Genomic DNA, 25,816 nt, shown 5'->3' on the forward strand with positions numbered 1-25,816 from the left:
ATTGCTGAGATTTTTGTTTCATAGGGGAAAGGCATTAGTTAGAAAGTTCTGACAGAATCAGGGTTGTAACTAAGATCACGTCATTTTTTTTATATACAAAAAACAACCATATCATATAAAAAAATGTCCATTAAATTCCCATCTCTTGTCTGATGCTTAAGGAAAAACTAAAAGTGTATATATTTCATGTATGTAGGGCATTCCCTATGAGTATAATGAAAACCTCTATGCCAAAAACTATTTTTAAGAATAGGTGAATGAGTTACTTATTTAAGTAATAGATGTAATTCGTTCTTTTAGTCCATTATGTTGACTCTTGATGGTAGTTGAACTTTGGTCCTGTTTTGCTGACTTTCTTCCATTGTACACCAAGGACTTCAAAAAGAAGAAAGGGAAATTGGTCAGTTTGATGTTTAAAAATAATTCTGAGACAATTCACTTAACACATATTTTTTTTTTAACTTCCCTTACTTACTATAATTTTTTCTAGACTTCCCAGCCTTTTTAGAAGTATTCCAGAAAAGAGTAGCTAGGGATTGGCATGTCTAGAAAATCCCAAAAGGGTTTTTCCAAACAGGAAAACATTTTTGTTTGTTTGTTTGAATTTGCCTTCTTGCTGTTTAACGAGGAACCAAAAAAAAAGAGGGAAGGCAACCTTCCTCTCCTCACAGGCAGGGTAGATGAGAAAGCAGAGAAGCAACATGAAGCGGATACTTTTACTGTTAGTGAAACTTTAGCAGATACTGAGGAGAATGGATTCCTATATATTTTGCAAAGCTAAATTTCTTTCTTTCTTTTAAGGTTTTCAATTTTTTAATTTTGAATTTCTTGGGGCAAGTAAAAGAATTTGTGAGAAAGGTTTTTCCTTTTTAATTAAAAAAAAAAGTGTTCAGTAGCAGTGCTCTGAAGGGGAGAAAAAAAAGGAAAGAAAACAAGAAAAGCCACAAAGCCCAGCTGCTCTAAGTTCCTGTTCACTTCTGGTGTCGTTTGTGACGTAAGCGTGTTGCCTTTTGAATTTACATATTAGAAACGCTCATTTAGAGAGGCAGCTGGTTTTGGCATAATCTGCAGAATAAAATAGGATTCACAGAACTGTTATTCAAAAAAGGTAGATACTGAGAGCTGTATTTCTTATTTAAATGAACGTTAGCTATAACAGGAAAAAGAAAAAAAAGTGTATTTTATGGTGGGTTTTTTTTTAACTTCTGATTTAAAAAAAAATTTTTAATTTTTTTTTCAACTTCTGATTTAAAATTTGAACTAGATTTCGTAAATAATTATTGGAATCTGAGAACGAGTGAAACATCAGACCCTGGGTGGCTGAGAGTTTGGGGTCTCACTGCACAACAGAGGGAAGCTGGAAGAGGGAGCCCTGTTTTGCTTTGGGTGACTTCCAGGAGCCCTGAGTCCTATTATTTTGTTTACCTCCAACCACACCTCTGGGATGGGATTTTAGAGTACCACAGCCTCTACAATTCAGAGCCCTGGTGGCACAGTGGTTAAGAGCTTGGCTGCTAATCAAAAGGTGGGCAGTTCGAATCCAGCAGCCTGTCCTGGGGCAGTTCTACTGTGTCCTATAGGGTCACTGTAAGTCAGAGTCAACTTGATGGCAACAGGTTTGGTTTTTGTTTTTTTTATAATTGAAGGAGTCCTGGTTGTGCAGTGGTTAAGGGCTAGCCTGCTTACCCAAAAGTCGGCAGTTCGAACCCACCAGCCACTCCCTGCAGAAAGATGTGGCAGTCTACTTCCGTAAAGATTAAACCCCAGAAACCAAATGCGCTGCCTGTCAAGTAGATTTCAACTGAAGGACAGAGTAGAACTGCCCCATAGGATTTCCAAGGCTGTCATCTTTGCCAAAGCAGAATGCCACATCTTTCTTCCACAGAGCAGCTGGTGAGTTCAAACCACCAACCTTTTGGTTAGTAGCCTAGCACTTAACAGCTACACCACCAGGACTCCCTCCGTAAAGAAGAGAGCCTAGGAACCCCTATGTGGCAGTTCTGCTCTGTCCTGAGGCTACCAAGTTCTTCGTCAGCATGCCCCACAGCAGGCCTTCCCTGCCTGAGTGTGTATTTTGTTGTTAGGGTGTCCAAGCCTCTCCCTGGGCTAAAACTTCTTTAAAGGCCGAGACTAGATATCTCCACCCAGGACTTAATTTAGGGCAATAAAGGATAATTCATCTATTAAAAACACTCATGCCATTACTTTAAGCTGGGAGCTTACATTTCAAGGGTATGGCAATGATTTCTAGCTGCAATAATTTCATAGCATTAGACCATTGTATGTCATATACTACTAGCACTGTTCGTAATATTTAGACCATTTGGACCATTCCATAGCAACATAGGAACACCTCCAGTGGTAGGTGTTCCTCCTCCAGTTAGGCATCAAGAATTGTAGGAATTCCTTGAGAAAAGGAAGTGCTTTACACAGCACAGTGTCTGAAATATTTCTTTTATGGTAGCATATGTGGGAACCTAGAGCAGAAACATATCTCATGATTTTATATTCATAGCTCATAGAGTTTCTAGAAATGTTGCCCTTTGCACTTTTAGTGTCCCGGTTATTTTTTATAAGCCATCGAGAAAATCCTCTTCTTCAATATTGAGATTCGCTGTTAAAATTTTATCACTTTATTGCTTATCATTTTTATTTACCAGAGTGGAAAAACAGATTATCATCTAAAATGCTTTGTTTCACTACAAAGTTAAAGTTGGGTTGCTTTTTTTTTTAAGTGAATAAAAATATTAATGGAGATTACAGAAATGCAGTTTCCTTCTAAAATCTACTTTTCTTTCCATTTAAAAAAAACAAAAAAAACCTTGCTGTTGAGTGGATTCTGACTCACAGCAACTCTATAGGACAAAGTAGAACTGCTTCACAGAGTTTCCAAGGAGCAGCTGGTGGATTCTAACTGCTGAACTTTTAGTTAGCAGTGGTAACTCTGAACCACTATGCCACCAGGGCTCCATTTCTTTCCATATGCTTCTGGGATTCACAAGCAAAAAAGAAAAAAAAAAAAATTTCTTTTTTTAATTTTGGCTTGCTTTTGAACCAGACAACAAAAACTTACTTTGATACAATATTCGTTTGTATTAACGTGGGTCTCCTACACTACCCAGATCAGAGGTTTAAATAAACGGTGTTGACTACTTCCCTAGTTACTGTTAATAGCATCACTCCCCCCATCTCTATTTCATCTTCTTTTTCATCATCCTTGTGTATATATCACTGTCCTAGTCAGGGTTCTCTAGAGAAACAGAATATATATATATGGAAACCCTGGTGGCATAGTGGTTAAGAGCTACAGCTGCTAACCAAAAAGTCGGCAGTTTGAATCCACCAGGCACCCCTTAGAAGCCCTATGGGGCAGTTCTACTCTGTCCTATAGGGTCGCTATGAGTCGGAATCAACTCGACGGCAACAGGTTTTATATATACATGTATATACAGAGAGAGAGAATATATATATTCTGCATAGAGAGAGAGAGAAATTGATTTTTTTTTTTTAATTAAAAATTGGCTCAAAGATTGTGAGACTGGCAAGTCCAAAATCTGTAGGTTAGTAGACAGGCTGGAAATTCCAACAATTGTGTGTCCCAAAGTCTGTAGGTGAGGTGACAAGCTAGATACTCTATCAGTCTTGTATCCCAAAATTAGAAGTTCCACCAGTGGGGGAACAAGAGGAATTCTGGCAAGATGTCTATTTATAGTCTTGGAAACAGAACGGTCCCTCAAGGAGCCTCCCTTTTTGCTCTTAAGGCCTGCAACTGACTGACTAAGGCTCACTCACATTGTGAAAGGCAATCAGCTTTATTTAAGACCAACTGATTTAATCACATTTTAAGTACTTCAAAGCAACATCTAGACTACTTTTTGACCAAACACTGGGCACTGTAGCCTAGACAAGTTAACACCATCACAGTCCCTATTTTCTCTCTATATTTCACTCAAAATATCTTTATTTATAGGCACTTCTTTTATCCAGAATATTATCACCTCACAAAGGATTATCATAAGTCTACCATTTTACCTCTTTTAAAATATTTCATGAAGCACTTTATAAAATACCCAATAGTTTATATATTCATCACATTTGGTCCCAAAACAAACATGTGTGTCAGGCAAGGCAACCATTATCCCAGATTTACAAATAAGGAAAAGGGCCTTTGAAGAATAAATTACTTTCTCAAGGTCATAAAGCTAGCAAGTGGCAGAGCTGAAACTTGAACCCAAGGCTTTTGGGTCTAAATTTCAGGTCCCCAAAATTAACCCTGCCTTTCAAAAGGTCAAATAACAATAGCCCCACAATAAAACTCACTAAATATTTCAACAGGTCCCTATTTCTTTGAGATTTGTAGGAGTTAAAACCAGAAATGGTCTTCCAGATTATGTAATTTAACAGCCCTCACTTTATACTTTTGCCTTGGTTATCTAGTGCTGCCATAACAGAAATACCACAAGTGGATGGCTTTAGCAAAGAGAAATTTATTCTTTCACGGTCTAGAAAGCTAGAAGTCTGAATTCAGGGCATCAGCTCCAGCAGAAGGCTTTCTCTCTCTCTTGGCTCTAGGGAAAGGTCCTTGTCATCAATGTTCCCCTGTCAAGGAACTTCTCAGCCCAGGGACCCCAGGGCCAAAGGATGTGCTATTCTCCTGGCTCTCGTTATTTGGTGGTATGGGATCTTCATGTCTCTCTGATCACTTCTCTCTTTTATATCTCAAAAGAGTATGACTTAAGATACAACCTAATCCTGTAGATTGAGTCCTGCCTTATTAACATTAACTGCCACTAATCCTGCCTCCTCAATATCACAGATGCAGAATTCACAACACATAAGAAAATCACGTCAGATGACAAAATGATGACAATCACACAATACTGGGAATCATGGCCTAGCCAAGTTGAGATACATTTTAGGGGGACACAATTCAATCCATCACAACATTGGAGCTCCAGAAACCCAGTGACTGTGCGACATAGGCAATATTACAAAATTAATGATAGAATATCGATCAGGACTTGAATCTACTGACTCTCAGACACAGCATTTTCTTCTGCAATGTTCTGCTTTACTACCATGAATTCCTAAGCCTGGCATTTTAGCCTTCCATAATATGTGCCAATAACATGACCAACTTTAATTTCTACCGGTCCTGAAGATGGGCTTCTAGTAAAGACAGGTTATACTTCCCATTTTCAACAATGAGACCACACTAATCTGGACATAAATTCACATTGCTCACCGAGCCTGGAATACTCCTTTCTGTCCTTGCATTCTTTCCAAATTCAAGCCTTAATCAAATTCCAACCCCTTCCACATTAAAAAAAAATTTTTTTTTAATGTGGAAGGGGTTGGAATTTTTTTTTTTTTTTTTCCACATAGCCCTTGCTGGCTTCCCTGGCCTTCAGGAAACCTCTATTCTTTGAGTTCTCACGGCACTTATAGCTTCTAAAGCACAACTTAGTACCCCAAAACATCTTGAGGTTAGTGGCAGGTCTGTTTTAGGTTTCTGTATGTCCACACTGCCTCCATCACAATCCCGTATCACCTTCCCGCCAATGCTCACAGTTTTCTCCTCAAGGAGGATAGCTGATAGATGAAAAGCTATTTCTTCTTCCCAGAACAGTAGTACCGTAAGGCAATCTTTCAACCTCCATATATTTAACCATCTAGAAAATTCCTCATCAGCTTTTAGCTCAGTTAAAATGCTGCTTCTTCCATGAAGCCCCTGTTGATAAGTGATTGGGAGAGCCTTCTTCTTGTTTCTACTGCATTTTGGACACTGCTCATTTAGATCAATTGTCTTTTTACATTGATATTGTCTGCATGCCTGTTTCCCCACTAAATATTCTTCATTGGAGACACACTCATCTGTTCTTCCACTAAACTGAGAATGGTGCCCAGCACAAAAGAAGCAGTCAATAAATATTTTTAAAACGAATCAGAAAATTAAACATTTATGCCCATAACAATGAAGATATCCTGTATTATTTTAAGCTTATGAAATAAACACAGAGTTAGAAAATCAGAGGAAAAATATTTATCATGGAAGCAGGCTTTGGAGTATCATAGGCCTACAGCTAAGTCATATAAAAAAACTATTATTTTTTTTTATGTGACTTATAGCAACCTATAAAACAAGGTTGGAGAAAGATTAAGTGGCATTTTGTTTAGAAAATGTTCTTTCAGGAATCTGTGCCTCACAATTAAAGGTGAGGTCTTGGCTTCAACTCTTCTTTTCTAGAGCTAGGGTCACTTACACCTACATCAGGATTGTACTGAACAACTTAACATATTTTTACACAAATAACATGGGCCTTCTGTGTTTATTTGCCAGCCAGGTCCTCCCCTGACTCATCTGGGCTGCACCCACCCCGCCACCCCATGAGGTCACCCTCACAAGCGCCACCATGCCAATCCTCTTCTACATGTTGATGTAAAAAAAAAAAAAATTAGTACAGTGTGCTTATGAAAATATCTGTCAGGGAGACAGCCTGGCTGGCAAACAAACACTGACCGTGCAAGTAATTTGTGTAAAAACACGGTACTGTTGCCTTAGCCCACCAAGCTCTCTTAAACCTGTATTTTTGCATTCGCTGTCCACTCTATCTAGAAGAATCCCCCCACCCACGCGCTCCCCCACTGGACAGCCTCACATTCATCTTCCCACAGATAGCATCAGGATCATTTCGTACCAACACCTTAGAGTTAACTTATATATGCTTCCAAAGGCCTGTGTGCGCAATTCTATTACAGCGCTTAACCCATGAAACAATAATTCTTTGTCTCTCTGTTAAGACTGGGAACTAAATAAGAGCATAGACTTTACCTATTTCATCTGTATTTTTAAAAGCCCAGCAATCTGGCACATTTTAGGAAAAAAAGTAATTGTACTCATACAACTAAAACATAGAGAAAGGGGGAAAAAGGGAGAGGGTTGGAAAGACATAAAGACACCTTGTTCTGGATTGCAATTTAATTGTTGTTATATTATTGTAACATTATATGTTATATAAAATTATATATTATATTTTAAAAACTTGCTGCTGTTGAGTTGATTCTGACTCATAGTGATCCTTTAGGATGGGATAGAACTGCCCCATAGGATTTCCAGGGAGCAGCTGGCAGATTGCAACTGCAGACCTTGTGGTTAGCAGCCAAGCACTCAACCACTACGCCGCCAGGGCTCCATATATTATATTAATTAATATAATTAATTATTGTTCTGGATGCAATTTAATTTGTGTTGATTAGAAGATTTGGAAGCAAGCAGCAAAGTGAAAGTTATCTTACTTCTGCTTGCAAGCAAGGCTGTGGAAACATGAGGTGTTTCTGGAGGCAAAGTTGCCACATCTATTCTCTAGCCATCTCGAGTGTCAAGGGTCAACACTTAGATTGTTAACTGTGGGAATCCACTTTCTAGTTTCCTTAGTGGCGGAAGGCAGTGACAGTGGCAGCCAGGACAGCTTCTTAATTCCAGTGTTCTAATGCCTGCATGGAGGATCCCTTGTGGCTCAATGGTAAAGTGCTCAGCTGCTAACCAAAAAGTTGACGGTTTGAACCTACCTAGTGGCTCCATGGGAGAAAGACCTGGGGATGGGCTTCTATAAAGATTACAGCCTAGAAAACCCTATGGGGCAGCTCTACTCTGTCACATGGGGGTCACTCTAAATTGAAAATCGACTCCATGGCACCTAACAACAGCAACATCACAGCTGCATCACAGCTCCAGGAATTCTTCCTAACTTGTGGCTCCAGTGCGGATTCAGAGGTACCAGGAGCTTCCCAGAGGAGTCAATCTGTAGCTCGCTCCTAGAGGCCTAGCCTAGAAGTCTCTCCCGCATCCCTTCCAATAACTGCATGAGCACATCCCATTTGCTTAAGATACCTCAAGTGGTTCTGTTTCCTATAGTACATCCTGATGAACACAGTAAGAGGGAACGAGAGAGAGAGAGAGATCTTTTTTCTTTTTCTCCTCTTGGTAGATCCACTGATATCTAATCAAATCATAAGAATACAATTTACTTTTTTTTCTAAGAACTTTATATTGGTTCATTTTAAATTATAAAGATTATTAAATGCCATAATAAATTGCTATGATTAAGAAAGCACATTTTCTATGTGAGTTTTATCAGGGGAAATGTTTTCCTCTTTCTAGGATATTTTTCCTAAAGTCTGGCAGACTAGGTAAATACTTCAAGTACGCCTCAGTATTACAAGCCAATCCCAAAATGTGTTAGAAATTTCTAGTCTATGTATAGTATAACTACTTATTTTTAAAAAAATCTACTTGCCATCGAGTCACCTACAACTCTGGTGACCCCATGTGTCATGGATTTAATTGTGTCCTCCAAAAATATGTGTCAACTTGGTTAGGCCATAATTCCTAGTATTGTGTGGTTGTCCTCCATTTTGTGATTATAATTTTATGTAAAAGAGGATTAGGGTGGAATTGTAACACCCTTACCCAGGTCACATCCCTGAACTAATGTGAAGGGAGTTTCCCTGGGGTGTGCCCTCTACCAACTTTTATCCTAGATAGAAGGAAAAGGAAGCAAGTAGAGAGTTGGGGACCTCATATAACCAAGAAAGCAGTGACAGGAGCAGAGCGTGTCCTTTGGACCTGGGTTCCCTGCTCAGAGAAGCTCTTAATCCGGGGGAACACTGATGAGGAAGAGGGACTACACAGAGAGAAAGTCTTCTTCTGGAGATGACATGCTAAATTTGGACTTTTGCCTGCTTTACTGTGAGGAAATAAACTTCTCTTTGTTAAAGCCATCCACTTGTGGTATTTCTGTTATAGCAGCACTAGATGACTAATACAGAATTCCATGTGTATCAGTGTAGAATTGCGCTTCACAGGATTTTCATTAGCTGATTTTGCCAAAGTAGATCACCTGGCCTTTATTCTGAGGGGTCAACCTCCAACCTTCCATTAGCAGCCTAGCACTTTAGTTGTTTGCACCACCTAAGGACTACGATAAATACTTATAGTTTCAGGTTAAATGAATGAACAACAGCCTCCAAAATGGGTCTTTCCAGCTATGATTTAATGTAGGGCATACAAACTGCTACATAAACTGACCCTAATAGAGTCACTTTGCCAAATGGTGGCAGAAAGAAATTCCCATTGGTGGTTTAAAAGGGAAATGGCCAAGAGTAGAGCCAGACTGTAAGAGATCCATTCTTTCTTGGGCCTTTGATCAAACGGAAATATTTCAGAGGTGCTCGAATTCTTTGAAACACATGTACAGTACACAGTTCATTACTATCCTTATTTCATGTAACTGTGAAGTTTTGCGTTTGCAGGAAATGAATGATTAGTCAAAAACACTCCAAGCCCCATTACTGAGGTTCAGTTCTCTTGAGGGTATAAAAACTTGTTTAAGAGAGCAGTATAGGTATTTTAAGCTATACTTGTAAGTGTGTCTGACCTGGAAGACAGAAATCGCTGACGGGTGTGGTTCTAGGTTAAGCTTTAAGAATGTTTGAGAAATTCCCCTGTTGACTAAGATCAACTCACTGCATCTCCTGAGAGTTATTCTCTGGACATCCCCTTTGAACTTTTTCTTCCCCCTCCAAAGGAGTTCATGCAAGGAACTGTGTGATTCATTGAATGTTCTTTCCTGAAAAGAAAGCACCTCCATGGACAACTTGAAAATTTCCAGTAACAGTAAACTTGTTGCCATTTTTCTCACATTATTCTAAATAATTTCTAATGAGGAACCTGTGAAAAATGTGAACAACCAGGAATGGGGAACTATGGCCTGGGAATCAATGAATCTGATTTAATCCACACTTTGTTAACTCTCTTTGTTAAGCCTGGAAAATTTTCTCCCTTTCTAAGAGAAAATGATAACATTTTTCTGCTGCTAACTTCATAAAGAAAAAAAAAAAAAAAACTGTTACCGTTCAGTTGATTCTGACTCATAGCAACCCTATAAGTCAGAGTAGAACTGTCTCAACAAGTTTCCAAGGCTGGAAAATTTTTAGAGAAGCAGACAAATCTTTCCTCATGGGTTGGATGGTGGGTTTGAACCACTGACCTTTCAGTTAGCAGCCGAGTGTTTAACCACTGCACCACCAGACTAGCATACATCTATAACATCTATACCAAAGTATGTGAAGTCTTTGGACTGGAGGTTAATATTTGTGGCTACACTGTAATAGTAATTATTTGAATAATAATATTATAAAAATCTATTCATTTATAATTTTACAATAGGAAAAGGAATTGTAGACTTTCAGAACTGCAAATATTATTTCCAAAAGTGTGAATTGTTCTTTTATTTCATGAGACTTTAAGTTAGCATCTCTGTTACTGAGGAAATTTTCTGTACCAAGAAATGTATTTAACATGACTGATGGGATTGTCCCCACTTTTTAAGAATCTTTCACTGAGACTGCTAACGTTACTTCATCCCTGCCACTTCCTCTTTTTTAAAGTAACAGCAATTTGAAGAAAAGATGCATGCACAAAAAATATGATATGGCCGTCCAAAATAGGGAGGCCGCAAAGCATAAGGTAAGCCGAAGCTGATCCTTTTCTGGATGCAATTCCTACCAGAAGCCGTATTTGGGGTTTACCTTAAAATCAGGACCTGAGATGGTAGCCAAAGCATAAATGTGAACACCAGAAGAGATGGCTGACTGCAGAGGGACCTGTGTCGGGGGATTGCCAGACAGGCTCAGAGTAACTGAGTTATTGAGTAAGCAGCAGAAGAACGCTGAATCACTCTCCAGCAAGCATGTTAACTGGTTTTAACATTTCAAGGTGCCTTCCAATGGATCCAGCAATGAATGGTTGCCATGCTCCATTTAATTAACATCACAGAGACTTTTCATTAATCTCTGAAAAGCTCATCTCCATAAACCTCTGCACAGTCTTCCAAAAATTGTTAGTCTTTTCAAGTAGATGCTGATGTTTGTTTAGTTAATTGTGTCTTCTGTTTTTCATGTGGTCCGTGCTAGCACTACAGCCCTCATAGTGATTGGAAAATGTTGGCAAATACTGTACAAGTTCACTTTCATCCTCAATTTTCTTGAGTAACAGAAATAAGTACTTAATGTTTCTTTAAACATGAACTTTTGTAGCTTATTGCTGCTGAAAGGGTTTTGTTGCAAAATTAAAAAAAAAATATGGTTATATTTTATACATTATGATAAACAACAAATCAAATACTTTTGCAAGAGCATTCAGGCTACTTTCAATACATTCTTTGGGAGGTGTACTCAACCTTCATTTCTTGGCCTTGCATCATGTACAACTAGCCTACCACTTCCCATGCTTCGCAGTGACTCCGACAATGCGAGTTCTTGCAGCTTCTTGCATTTCACAAATCATGACATAGACTAGAACAGAGCACGATGTTACGACCAGGAGAAAAAGCTTTGAATACGTCTCTTATCACTATCCAAAATTATAAGGTGTCTCTAGTTGTGTGTGTTCCATTACATCTGAAAAGTTGTAGGAAAAGACAGATGTGTCATTACTCATTGCTTTTCAAATTTAACCATACATTAAATACACTCTGTTCAGCACTTTGCCAATTACACAGTACTAGATAAGAAGGAAACACTGGTGGTGTAGTGGTTAAGTGCTATGGCTGCTAACCAAAAGGTCGGCAGTTCAAATATGCCATGCGCTCCTTGGAAACTCCATTGGGCAGTTCTACCCTGTCCTATAGAGTTGCTATGAGTTGGAATCGACTCGATGGCAATGCGTTTTTTTTTTTTTTTTTTTTTAGCTAAGAAGCTGAAAATACAAACTAAAAAGGTTCACCAACACATTCCATTTTATTTTAATGCAAGAATTAATAAGAGTATTTTATTTAAAAATGAAAAAATCTGGAACAAATACTAAACCAGAAAGGATGATTGGACAAAAACATAAAACTGAATGAACTGTCTTAAGCAAACCAATAAAGAATGTAAAAAAAAAAAATTAATATGGAAGCAAAATCACAAATGAAGCAAATATAAAAAGTAGGCAATTAGAACTCTAATTTTACTTTTAAAATATTTACGGTTTTAAAACAATACTAGAATATTTCATAAACAGGAAATTTTGAAGAATGAGTAAGGAAGAATGAAGAATTAATACCTTTGAATTACGGACTTGGCGAAGAATATTGAATATACCATGGACTGCCAGAAGAATGAACACATCTGTCCTGGACGAAGTACAGCCAGAATGCTCCTTAGAAACAAAGATGATGAGACTTTGTGATACGTACTTTGGACATACATTAACAGGAGGGACCAGTCTCTGGAGAAGGACATAAGGACATCATGCTTGGTAAAGTAGAGGGTCAGCAAAAGAGAGGGAGATCCTTCACAAGATGGATTGACACCGTGGCTACAATAATGGGCTCAATACAATAACGATTGTGAGGATGGCACAGGACCAGGCAGCCTTTTGTTCTGTTGTACATACAGTCACTATGAGTCAGAACTGACTCCACGGCACCTAAAAACAACGACCTTTTTTTTTTTTTTTTTCAGAGTACCTGAATAGTGCAAACTTTATTGTGCACCACGGCTAACTGAAAGGTTGGAGGTTTGAGTCCATCCAGAGGTATCTGAGGAGAAAGGGCTGGTGATTTACTTCTGGAAAAATCAGCCATTGAAAATCCTGCAGAACACAGTTCTACTGTGACATACATGGGGTCATCTCCAGTCGGGATCAGCTCAACAGCAACTAGTGATTTTTTAATACTTACGTGAGACTGTTTTCAAAGAAAAAAATATTTGAATACAGAAAATTGACTTTCTTCCATCCCCAGATATAAATATTACACTTTGGGAGTACCTATCTGGTGCATTCAGTGACTTCAAATTATAATCATTTATTCTCATGGATCTGAGGAAGGCTGAGGTGTCAGCTAATCCCAGACGGACTTCAGTGGGTGACTGTGTTAAGATCAACTGAACCCCTTCATATATATGAGCATCAGTTGGAGGCGTAATGAAGCCTGGGTTTGGCTGGGGGCCAATTGGCTCGGTTCTGTGTGTCTCCCCCTAAAACTAGCAGCTAGTGCAGGCATGTTCTTCTCCTAGCAATGCAGAGGCTGAAGAAATCCAAGAGCAATACCCAAGTCTCTTGAGGCCTAGGTTTGGAACTATCGTATCACTACTTCCACCTCATGCTATTCCACCAAAGCAAGCCACATGGCAAACACAAAGTTAAGAAGAGGGAAAGTACAGCCCACAGGTAATGGGAGGGCACAGCAAGTTACAAGTCAAAAGGGCTGTATACAGTGGGCAGTCAAGAACTGGGGCCCAAAATGCAATAAACCTCAACTCCTCTCCATGTTACATACTTTATCTCTTGTCTATACCTATGCCTGGAAGCCCTGGTGGCATAGTGGTTAAGAGCTATGGCTGCTAACCAAAAGGTTGGCAGTTGAAATCCATCAGGTGTTCCTTGGAAACCCTATGCGGCAGTTCTACTCTGTCCTATAGGGTTGCTATGAGTCGCAATTGACTCAATGGCAATGGGTTTGGGTTTGGTTTGGTTTTATATGTACACACAGCACTAATATATTATATATGAATATATAAAAAAATTTTATATATTCATATATATTAGTGCTGTGTGTACATATACTTTATAAAATTTACACAAAAATGATACAATATTTTACTTAATCTTGTACAATTTGCCTTTTTAATCATTATATTTTCAATGGTTTTTTATGTTGACAGTGTAAATTTTTTCCCTACTAAATTTTTTCATTATATAAATACAATTTATTTATGTATTCCTCTTTTGATAGACATGCAAGTTTTTTCTAATTTCTTGATACTATCAAAATTTATGCAGTGAAAATCTCATATATGTCTCCTCATGCACAAGTATGAGGCTTTCTCTAGGAAGTATCTAAAATAGCCAGTGCTCTGTCTGCATTCTATATCAATGCTGTCCAACAGAGGTATAATTGTGATCCATATATGTAATTTTAAATTTTCTATATCCATGTTTAAAAAGTAAAAGTAAGCAATATGTTAAATGTTTCAATAATACATTTTATTTAGTAACATCAAAAATATTGTAATTTCACCATTTAATCAAGATAAAAAATTTTATTAAGAGATTTTACATTTTGTTGGTTTGTACTAAGTTTTCAAAATAAGATGAGTATTTTAGACATAGGGCACATTTCATCTCAGGCTTGTCACATTTCAGTAGTTCAGTAGCTAGTGGCTACCCTCTTGGACAATCCATGTGTAGATATTACTAAATTCCTTGTCTATGTGTTGGTGTCACCACATGAGAGTTCCAGTTGTTACACTTCCTTATCGACATCTGGTTTTATCAGATATTTAAAATTTTTTATCAATCTGAAGGTTAAGCAGTAAAAAGATATCAGTGGAAAAATTGGGAAAGTCTGATTAAAGTTTGTAGTTTAGTTAATAGTATTAGGTCAATGTTAACTTCTTAGTTTTGTTCATTGTAACATGGTTATTTAAGATATGACCATTGGGGAAGTGGACTATATTTGCAACTATGTTGAAATAAAGTCTTTCACTCCCTAATTGAACTTGAATTTTGTTTTCTCCTGCAGATCACCAACTATACCACTCAATCAAGCTTGCCAAAGCAAATTTTTGATAAGTTAATTGAACTTATTTTTATTTAAGCCATAGTAGTGGATGAAAGAGTTTACTGATCCTACTGTCAGTTAACTCCATCTATAATTAGAGCCTGGCCAGATCATCCCTTGGTGGTGAACATTGGCTGTAGGTGAGGTAAAAAGAGGAAGTAAACAAGCTCTGGGAAATGAACCTGACATTCCTATTGTAAGTTCTTCATCCTTTCAATGCCATATCACTTCGTCTGGCTTTCTCTAAAAGCACTCATCTTATTCTGCATGTATTAAACATACTGTGCAATTAGCATGCAGCACTTCCTCTAATGGGTAAATGAAAAAAAATCCCTTTGCGTTCTTTTCAATCATGTTCATTTATTATATATTAATCAAACATCTTAAATTGAATAATGATGATAAGATTCCAACCCTAGAGAAGTTAAAATAACACATTATTCCTTTTACTTGACCTTATCATTTACCATAAAAATTTGTCTTTCCCCCACAGTGTTCTTCAGAAGTCTTCAAAATTGCTTCCTAATAACTAAATGTTTAAGCTATAAAGAAAAAAAAAAAAAAAAGTAAGTAGAATATGTAAAATGCCTCCAACCTGCATCTTTTACTGCCCTACTTAGAGTTACTCAGAAATTGTGTGCCTCTTGTAAGCCAGCTGGAAACAGCTCTGAGGACAGGAGCAAGGCCTTCTGAGAGGAAGCCGTGGTTTTATCTTGAGCTCTCTTAGCATGGATACTTGTATGTGTGCCACTTTCAGACCTCAGAGGAACCTGCAGAACTGTGAACCACTGCACATAAAGCTGTTTTCTCCTGATTCTTTATTCTTCCTCTAACCAACCTTTGGGAGTACCTATGTGGTGCATGTAGTGAAGCACTCAGCTACTATCCAAAAGGTTGGCAGTTCAACTCCACCCAGAAGTGTCTCAGAAGAAAGACCCAGCAATTTGCTTCTGAAAGATCACAGACATGAAAACTCTATAGAGCACAGTTCTCCTCTGCAACACATGGGGTCTCCATGAGTCAGAACTGACTCAATAACAAATTATTTAGTGTTTGGTTAGCCAACTTTTAAAAGGTACATACAATATTTGATATTATAATTCAGTCTCCACTTAAACACTTGATTTGAACTTTCATAATGAAAAGTCAAGCAAATCCCCTTTTAAGACTAGTGTCAAAGGTCTAAAAATGGGAGACTGTTCAAAGTAAGCCATATAAGAGGCTAATATAGCTCTGAAATGATTCCCTGAAGTATCTTTCCTTTAGCCATCACATTAAAACATGCATATATGAATGTTTCAATTATAAAACTACCCAAGAAGGCCACAAAAGGCAAGATAGTGAAGAGTGCTGGCAAAGGGCAATCCAGAAAGAGGGGGTTCACATTTTTTTTTTTCCATTTAATTCATAATTTTGTCTATGACTTGCTTTGGACTTTAGTCTGAATTTTTAAATTTAGGGTTTTCAGCAGCATTTCTCCCCAGCTAAAGAGACAAAACACCCAAGCATTAAGTCACACACTCATAATATCTGTTTGTGGCCACAGCTTTATTTACAAGGGCTGTGCCCTGGCTTGAAGTTTACTAGTTGAGCATTGAGCCAAAGTCTTTATTCTAAAGCCCCAACACTGAGCAAAAAATGTTCAAATGGAGGTAAAAGGGCAAGAATCTTGCCTAACCAGTGCAACCTCTGACTAATTGTGGTCACTGGCTTTTCACACTAACATTTTCCAAAGTTTTAGCGGCATTTATTTACTCAAAGAGATAGAAACCCCTAAGTTGCTACCAACTTGGAAGAAAACTCAAGAAAATGTCATTTGAAACACTTCCCTCATATCAGAAGTCAACTGGGGAAGTTAAGAGTGAGGCTGAGAAGGAGAATTAACCTCTGTGGAAAAAGCAGTTGATTAACTACGCATGTCTTCTCATGCATGCAGCTTTGCAGTTGACTGCAGGGAAATTTGACCTCAGAGAAGGTCAGGGGAAGTAATCCTAGAATAAGCCATTGCCACTTTTCTAGCAGAGTTTTCTAGGGTGACTCAAAACTAAGGCTATAACAAGGACAGAGGGCATGTGTTTTAGACAGTGAAGGAAAATGCCCTGAAGACATTTTATTTTAATTATATTTAATAGTTATTTGGAAACCCTGGTGGCATAGTGGTTAAGTGCTACGGTTCCTAACCATAGAGGTCAGTGGTTCAAATCCGACAGGTGCTCCTTGGAAACTCTATGGGGCAGTTCTACTCTGTCCTGTAGGGTTGCCATGAGTTGGAATCGACTCGGCGGCAGTGGGTTTGGTTTTGTTTTTTTAATAGTTATTTAGGATCATAGTATCAACTGGTCACTCTCAAGAGCACCCTTTTAACTCATCAGAGATTTAAAGCTATCTTGGGCATTCATTGCTGAGCTATTAAAACATCTTCCATCTTTTTCAGTCAAGAATATGTCTCAAAGACAGATTTTCTACAGTTTTACTCTTGTGAGTCATAAATCATGTGAGAAAAGAATAATTCCAGTTGTGGGGATAATTGCTTTCTCTCTAACCATCAGTTTGAAACTTTTGTACCAGTTGGAGCCCTGGTGGTGTAGTGGTTAAGAGCTCGTGATAACCAAAAGGTCAGCAGTTGGAATCCACCAGCTGCTCCTTGGAAACACTATGGGGCAGTTCTACTCTATCCTATGGGGTCTCTATGAGTCAGAATGGACTCGATGGCAATGGGTTTGGTTTGTTTTTTTTATACAAATTAAACTCTAGTACTTATAAAATTAACACCTCTTAGGTTGGATACCCCATGGGCTATGAAGTCAGAGGACCTGGGCGTGAACACTGGCTCCATTCTGATGAAAGCAGTGGCCCAGGGAAAGAAATATGGTAGAGTGAACAGATATTGGGTATCAAATCAGACACCCTTCGCTAGAATTCTAGTCCTGAAACTTGTTAACTGTGTAAGCTCTGGTGAGTTACTTATCCTCCCAAAACTGTAGTTGTGTCACCTGTAAAATGGACATTAGAGTAGCCCTTTGCTCCTAGGGTTGTTGTGAGGATTAAATACACAGGAAACATAGCACATAGTTAGTTCTCAGTACACATTATTTTATATTGGATTTGTGACCTTGAGACAATTTCTAAAACATCTCTAAGCCTAGTTTCCTATGTAAAGTATAAGAATAATAACGCCTACCTCATAGTGTTGTAGTAAAGATGCATGGATAGATGGGGGGGGGAAAAAACGCAGTTTATGCTCTAAATATCTCTAAGTCAGTAGTTACTGTGAAGGCTGTGAGAGCCACAGCTCAACAAGACTGTCTTATTTTTCCAAGTCTTGAAAGTTTTCCACCTTTGACAGGGTGCAGTCTTACCACTTTACTATGGCTCTGTATTAGTGGAAAATATTTGAGTTTACAAGTTTACACACATCCAGCTTTCATAGGTTTTACTGTACATTTTTAAACCTATACGCCTTTCTAATAAATACCTTTTAAGATCACTCAGGAGAAATGTAATGTATCAGAGGTGAAACTTAAATGAAGTGCATTATCTTATAATATTTTCTTGAATGATATAGAAAAAGAGAATATGGAGAAAATATATATCTACAGCATTCAGATTCACATATACACATGTCAGTGTTAACAATCAACATAAGAACATACGATCATATCAGCAAAGATGCTGGAGACTTTGATTGTATGTGGGCATTTTCCCATCACTGTGTTTTAAATATATCACGTGAAAAATAAGCAACCCTTAATTCCTGGAAATGGCCACTTTGAAATGAATTAGTACTCAGGGCATCCTGCATAGCTATTGTATATCTTTCTCATCTTTTCTTCAACCTACTTCCTGCACTGCAAAGAAACTGAAGAAACTGACACAGGATGCTCATAAAACAAGATTTAAGCTTTCAGTCTAGATGTGTTACAGCCGAACATCAGAAAACCCCTAGATTTCACAGAACTAAATTCTATTCTATTCTTTTTCTCATGGAAACCCCCACAGTTTGCATCGTTCTTATAAATCACCTTGGAAACGTATTATTAAAATTGCTCTCATACTTCTTTCCCAACTTACTACCATCAATGTCTCCTCACGTTCTTACTTTGACACAAAGTATCATCCTACTCAGCAATCCTGAAACATTAACTTTCCACAACAGTGCATCCTTGTAAAGATTCCTGCCTCTAGTACAAAATAACTGTGTAAGAAATGAATTTGAAATCCCAAAATAGAGTGATTTTTGATCAGGAATGTTCAGTGAGACATACAACTCACAAGGCAAGTCCTAATACGGTTGATGCCTTGTTGGTCTAATTTTGAATTGAAAGTGCTAAAGTTCTGAATCATACTTGAAAATTAGGTAGAAGGTCTTAACATGTTGTTAAAAACTACAGTCTTCATACATGGATGAAAATTTCTGCAAGAATTGTCTACGAAAAAAAAGCCATTGAATATGTTGGGGGTGAAGGCATGGAGGGTGTGGAATGGAGGGCGGTGGCTAATGTTCTGTGGTGTAAGTTGCCGAGGAAGAGATTTGATTATGAGCTGTGGGATCCACACATGTGAGATAAGCACCATGCCAGATTCCAACCTGGGAAAGACACAGATGTGAGGAAAAAGCTACAGAGGTATTTCTCAGGACTACCCCGCACAGGTGAAAACCTTGATCTGGATGGTAATGGTTCTCTCTCTCTGTTGTGCTGAGGAAGTCCACAGGCTGAGGGGAAACAGCACCTTGACGTACTGACAGCTTTAGTCATACAAAGCAGCAGTTTTCAGAAGCAGCTTAGAAGAATGGAACAAGCTTGAACTTTGAAGGCAGACATCGGTTCTATTCCAAGCTTTGGCATATTTAGCTAGAAAAGCTAATTTCTTTGAAACTCAGTTTTCTCATTTGTTATATGGGAATAATTACATTTAACTCAACTGAATACAATAACAATTAGATCAAGTAATGTAAAATGTCGAAAATATGGTTTTATATCTGTTATCTTACTTTTGTTGCCATCAAGTTGATTCTGACTCATAGGGACCCTAAAGGACAGAGTAGAACTGCCCCATAGGGTTTCCAAGGAGCAGCTGGTGGATTCAAACTGCTGGCCTTTTGGTTAGCAGCTGAGCTCTTAACCACTGTGTAATATCATTACCTTTATTAGCCTCGTAAAGTCACTTCTTTACCAAATCTGAAGGAAAAAAATGGCCATTTTTGTGTCCTAGGGTAATATCCACTGGTGTATATAACAAATGAAAAATTGACAAAATGTTGTGCCTTTGTGAGCACAGCATGAAGTATCTCGATAAACAGCCCCATTCTAGATTGCTTTACTTCCCTAAGTTTATTCCTTTTCAAATTACAACTGTAAAGCATCACTACATGAAATCAATCTCCTGTGATTTTCATTTTCAGATGCCTATGCTACATCAAAGGAGCCCTGGTGGTACAGTGGTTAAGCTCTCAGCTGCTAACCAAATGGTCAGCAATTCAAACCTACTAGCTGCTTCATGGAAGAAAGATGTGGCAATCTACTTCTGTAAAGATTACACCCTTGGAAACCCATGGAACTGTTCTGCTCTGCCCTATAGGGTCACTATGAGTCACAATGGACTCGACAGCAATGAGTTTGGTTTGGTTTTATTATGCTACATCAAGGTTTCTTTTATTCAGTCAGATCACTGCAAGTATATATTTTTATTTCCTGCAATACGAAGAAGAGGAAACTGGTATATATTAATTACATTAATGAATTTCTAGATCTACCTGTGACTATGACACATCCAAATTTGAGTTACTTTTTGACGTAAGTACTCTAACAAAGCAAACAGTACTTTCTTAAACATGTTCAGGGTTTGAATGATGGCAAGTGCGATCTAGTGGTTAGGTCAAATGGGAGGCACGTTCCAAAGATCTGTGCCTGACTCTGACAGTGATGCATTGGTTGACTCCAAACTAGTCATTTGACCATCCATGAGCCAACTTGTTACTTTACATTACTACTTTCAAACCTCAAATGCTAACACTCTAGAGACAAAGTCTAACACTTTAACTTTAAAAGCTGTACAAATCCAGGACATTTGATAACTAATATAATCATTATATTGTAAACTAGTTGCCCTCCAGTCAATTCTGACTCATGGCAGCTCAAGTCTATCAGAGTAGAACTGTGCTCCATAGGGTTTTCAATGGTTGATTTTTTTCTAAGTAGATCACCAGGCCTTTCTTCCAAGGCATCTCTGGGTGGACTTGAACCTCCAACCTTTTGGTTAGCAGCTGAGCACTCTAACCATTTGTACCACACAGGGACTCCATATTATATTCATCAATAATTGTGTTCTTTGAAGGTCAAAATGGTAGTCAAGTGAGTCAGATCATATTAGGCTCCACAGGCCATTATGAAAACTTTGGTTTTTTTTACTCTGGGTGAAAGGAGAAGGCCATTGCAAGGTTTTGAGCCAAGAGTGGTAAGATCTTGCTGCTGTACTGAAGACTGACTTCAGGAAAGCAAGGGTAGAAGCAGGAAGACCAGTTAGGAGGCTATAACAGCCATCTTGGCAAGAGATAGTATCATCTCGTGCCAGGGTGGTAGCAGAAGAGGTCATAACAAATGACTGGACTCTAGATCTATATTACAGTTATTACCAACATGGATAGAATATAATATGTGAGAGAAAGAGAGAAGCCCAAGATTTTTGTCATGAGTCACTGGAAAGATGGGATAGTCATCAACTGAGATAGGAAGAGCTGTAGTTAGAGCAAGTTTGATAGGTGTTATCAGTCAGAATTCCAGGAAGAAAAACAGATGGCCCACTCAAAGGTTTAACTGAAAGTAATTTAATGAAGGGACAATTTATAGTGATACTGGCAACTCAAGGTCCTACAAGAGATGGACCTTGAGGCTAATAAAAGTTGGAAGCTATTAACACTCCTAGGCCTAAAGGGATAAGGAAAGGAAACACTGTCAATAGAATTCAGTGAGGACTAGAGGTATGGAACAGAGGACACCCCACAATGCTATGGTCATTGAAAAATATAGCAGTGCAGCAACTATGGCAAAGCAATGAGACAGAAGGGGTAATTAATATCCAATCTCTATCCTTCTCTTCCTCATGGAGTCTCCCTTTTTATCCGCTAGCCAAATTCAACCAGAAGCCAGAGAGCAAGTGACCTTGGGAGAGATAGTCCATAAAGATCAGCTCCCTGGCCATGAATAATTCTGGGGGTTGCGGTGAGTGTTTTGGGGCAGAGAATAGTCAGCAGAGATATAACCTTTTGAACCTCATAGAAAAAGTTGACACTAGAGATACTGATAAGTCATCAACATATAGATGGTACTTAAACAATAGTGATGGACGAAATCAACATGGGCAAGCACATGGATAGAAAAGTAGGTCAAGGACATAGCTGCAGTGTACTCTTAGGAGTAGCTAAAAAAGGAGACTGAGAACTAACAGCCTATAAAGGTAGAAAGCCAAGATAGTGTGGTATTAAAAGTGCCCAGGCGAGAATGTGTTTCAGAAAGGGCCTGGCTCACTATGTCAAATACTGCTAAGAAGAAAAATGTGATATAGACAGAGATTTGGATATTGGATTTGACAAGATGAAGGTGACCGATAATTTTGATAAAATTCTTTCAGTGTCATGATGGAATGTTTTTAGGATGGGAAATATTTAAGCACGTATATCTGCTGTTCGGAAACCCTGGTGGTGCAGCGGTTAAGAGCTATGGCTGCTCACCAAAAGGTTGGCAGTTCAAATCCACCAGGCACTCCTTGGAAACTCTGTGGGAAAGTCCTACTCTATCCTATAAGGTTGCCATGAGTCGGAATGGATTTGAAGGCAACGGGTTTGGTTTTTTTTGGTACCTGCTGTTGGGATGATTGCAGGGATGAGGGGCCTAAGTTAGCCTGAGAGAATGCGATATAGAGCATAAAGGCCTTAGGAGTCATTATATGTTTTCTATTGTAATAAAAAATAAAGCACGTGGATACAAATGCAAATAGGTTGATGGATTTGTTTTAGGGAAATTGAAATAGTTCTCATCTGATTATACCTATTTTCTCAATAGTTCCAAATATGATCTCTGTGCTGGGGCTATAAGGCCTCTATCTTTAGACTGCTCACTCAGTGAGAGCTCTTTTATAGATTTTAAATCATCACTACCTACATATTTATTTTAAATAATTACTTAACAGTATTTGACATTCTTTCCTTTAATTCAAATTGAATTCGTTCCCTCTCCCCAAAATTAGTTCCTTCCCTCAAAATTCATTCTCTTAGCAGATCCATTGTTTTCTAGTCACTTGAATAAAAATATTGGAATTATTTGTAATTTTTTCCTCTCCTCAAAGTCAATTCTTTCTTGGAGCATTTTGTCACATCTATTCCATTCTTTCTATTCCCACCAGCAATACTCATTATATGTTCTTGTCCGTTTTCAATAGCATCCTAGTTTATTTCCATTGTTTTTGTGATCTTCCCTTCAATAAGTCCTAGAGGACATCAGCAGATGAATTTTTTAGGGTCATTGGTTTCTGCATAACATTTTCTTCCTCAAACACTTCTGCTGGTTCCTTGGAAAGGGTAGTGTGACATCCAAAGATCTCTGGGGTCTGTTCCATCCATACCTGCCTATCCAAAATCATCACTACTTACACTGGGAGTGAGCTCTCCTTCCCAGGTGGGCATATCTTCTTATTTCCCTTCAGTGTGCCCTATTAAGTCCCAAGTATAAGTCTTTGCTGTGTGGAAAGCGAATCCTGTGTCTTACATCCCTTTGATAGTCCTCTCTGCATGTGACAACGTTACACACACAGTGACAGTTACAAAATACTGGGGGAAGACTTAGAGTTGCCGTTTATAAATCTCTCAGAAAGTTGACTGACAACATTAACGATTACTCAACTTCTTTTACCAGGGCTCAGTTTTCAAAACAAGTCATCAAACAATATGTGTTCAAAAATTAAATATTGTTTCATGGGTTACTAACTTAATAAAGAGAGCATTGCATTAGCATCTTGAACTGGTTTGGAGAAGCTTCTCTTCTTTGGAGTGTTGAATTTATGTCCAAACACATTTCAGTGCTCAAAAGTATACTTCAATTATTATTTTTTAATTTTGGAAAATACCCGATTTTTTTTTTTTTACCTATTAACTTCTATTTCCTACCATACAGAAACTAATTTCAATTTCAGTTTCTCTGAAATATGTCTTGACAAAGGACATGTCTCATTCTTACCTATTAAAATCATGTAAAAGGTTTGTTTACAAGAAATTCCTTTGCTGGCAGAGTATGGCAACTGAAGGGAGACTATAGATTCTACTGGAACTTGGGCATCGGCGCCTTTGGAAGCTCTAAGCTTTCAAATACTCATTGATTTGCTATGTTCTTCTAATTTCACAAAGGAAAATAGGAGCGGTAAAGGATTCATAGTGAAACCAGGTAACCAGAGTCCACCCGCTCATTTTGAAGCCAATGAAGATAGAAGGCATGAAAAGAGAGAGAAAATAAAAAATGGTCAGGCACAAAAATGCAAGGTTTAAAAAAAAAAAATCAAAGATGTAGGATAAGGTGACTGAACAGTGTTTCTGAGAAAGAAATAAGTTTGGACTAATGGCCTGTTGACTACATAATGTTGGGTACAGTTTTCACCATTGACTAATATCCATCGTTGTTGAGTTATGCTGTGGTTAAAATAGACTTTAATTTAATATAATCACAGGTACTTTCTAAGCTTCCTGTGAGATCAAAAACACCTGTGTCAGTGCCCTCATCATCTTATAACAGCTGTGCAATTTGAAGATGCTCTGGTGTTAAAAACATCTACATCTGCCCAGACCTTCTTCCTTCGGATCAACTAACATTTGATTTGGAAGCTGAGTACAGTCCTGAAGTGATATTTTATGTAAAACACAACTTTTTGGATAAAAGGGAATTGAAATGTTGACATTCTCCCTGGTGTTGTTCTACTGTCTTTGAAACTGCCCGCAAATCAAGGTGAATTCTGTAAAAAGGAGAAAAATATTCCCTTAGTGATCCCTTTTAGGTCTTTTCAGCCTCTTTTGGTTTTCTATGGATGGTGAATAATGACTTGTTTAAAGATACAAAGGGTGTATTCTGAAATGTGACCATCTACAAGACATGATTTCCAAGAGTGACTAGGACCATGGAATTGTGATGCAAACACGATACTCAAAAGAGGTTTCAGTTTTCTCAGGAATCAATGGCTGTTTCATAATGAACCAAAGAGTCAGGAGAGGGATGGATCAGTATCAGAGATCAGCATGGACGTTCTCGGCTCCCCGGTAACATTTCCCATCCTATCCCATTCTGACCTACCTTCCCTGCTTTCTTGAACATGCCTGTTATGGATTGAATTATGCCCCTAAAAATGTGTATCAATGTGGCTAGGCCATGTTTCCCAGTACTGTGTAATTGCCCACTATTTTGTCACCTGATGTGACTTTCCTATGCGCTGTAAATCCTACTCCTATGACGTTATTGAAGTGGGATTAACGGCAATTATGTTAATGAGACAGGGCTCAATCTACTAGATTGTGTTGTAAATCAATGTCTTTTGAGATACAAAAGAGAGGAGGGAGCAGAGAGACCTCATATCACCAAGAAAGCAGTGCTGGGAGCAGAGCGCATCCCTTGGACCCAAGGTTCCTGCGTGGAGACTTTCCTAAACCAGGAGAAGATTGATGACAGGGACCTTCTCCCTGAGCCGATGGAGAGAGAGGGCCTTCCCCTGGAGCTGACGCCCTGAGTTTGGACTTCTAGCGTACCAGACTGCGAGAGAATAAACTTCTGTTTGTTAGATCATCTATTTGTGGTGTTTCTGTTATAGCAGCACTAGATAACCAAGTCAGTGCCTGACCTTCTGCTGTAATTTAGTGCAAGCACTGCTAATCACCTCACTTTGTCTACATTGCAGATGGGGAGGCAAACATGCCTCAATCTTGCTTAAACAAAACGTGAGAAAAGAAACCCTAGGTTAGAGGAATGAAACAAACGCCCACACAAACCAGGCCTCTTTTAACATCACTGTGCACTTTTTGGTACGTTGAGATCTTACTGTCTCAATTAAGGGCCTTCCTCAGGTCAAACAGAACCAAAGTCACAGAGTCATAAGCAACAATTCAAATAAAGATAAAATAGAACTCAAAATCTTACAGTGACAAAAAGGAGACATAAAATTTTCTCAAGTGGAGA

General features: G+C 38.3%; 1 long non-coding RNA gene across 1 annotated transcript in view; it reads right to left on the minus strand.

Moving 5' to 3' along the window:
- Window positions 1-11,208: 11,208 nt before the first annotated feature.
- LOC126067029 (uncharacterized) overlaps window positions 11,209-25,816 on the minus strand; it is a 158,501-nt gene continuing 143,893 nt past the window's right edge. Inside the window, exons 7-8 of the long non-coding RNA XR_007515308.1 lie at window positions 12,107-12,202; window positions 11,209-11,460 (exon numbers count right to left, since the gene is read on the minus strand). This is a non-coding gene — a long non-coding RNA (uncharacterized LOC126067029). The remainder of the gene's footprint in view (window positions 11,461-12,106; window positions 12,203-25,816) is intronic.

This window comes from Elephas maximus, chromosome 24 (assembly GCF_024166365.1).
Source record: "Elephas maximus indicus isolate mEleMax1 chromosome 24, mEleMax1 primary haplotype, whole genome shotgun sequence".
NCBI lineage: Eukaryota > Metazoa > Chordata > Mammalia > Proboscidea > Elephantidae > Elephas > Elephas maximus.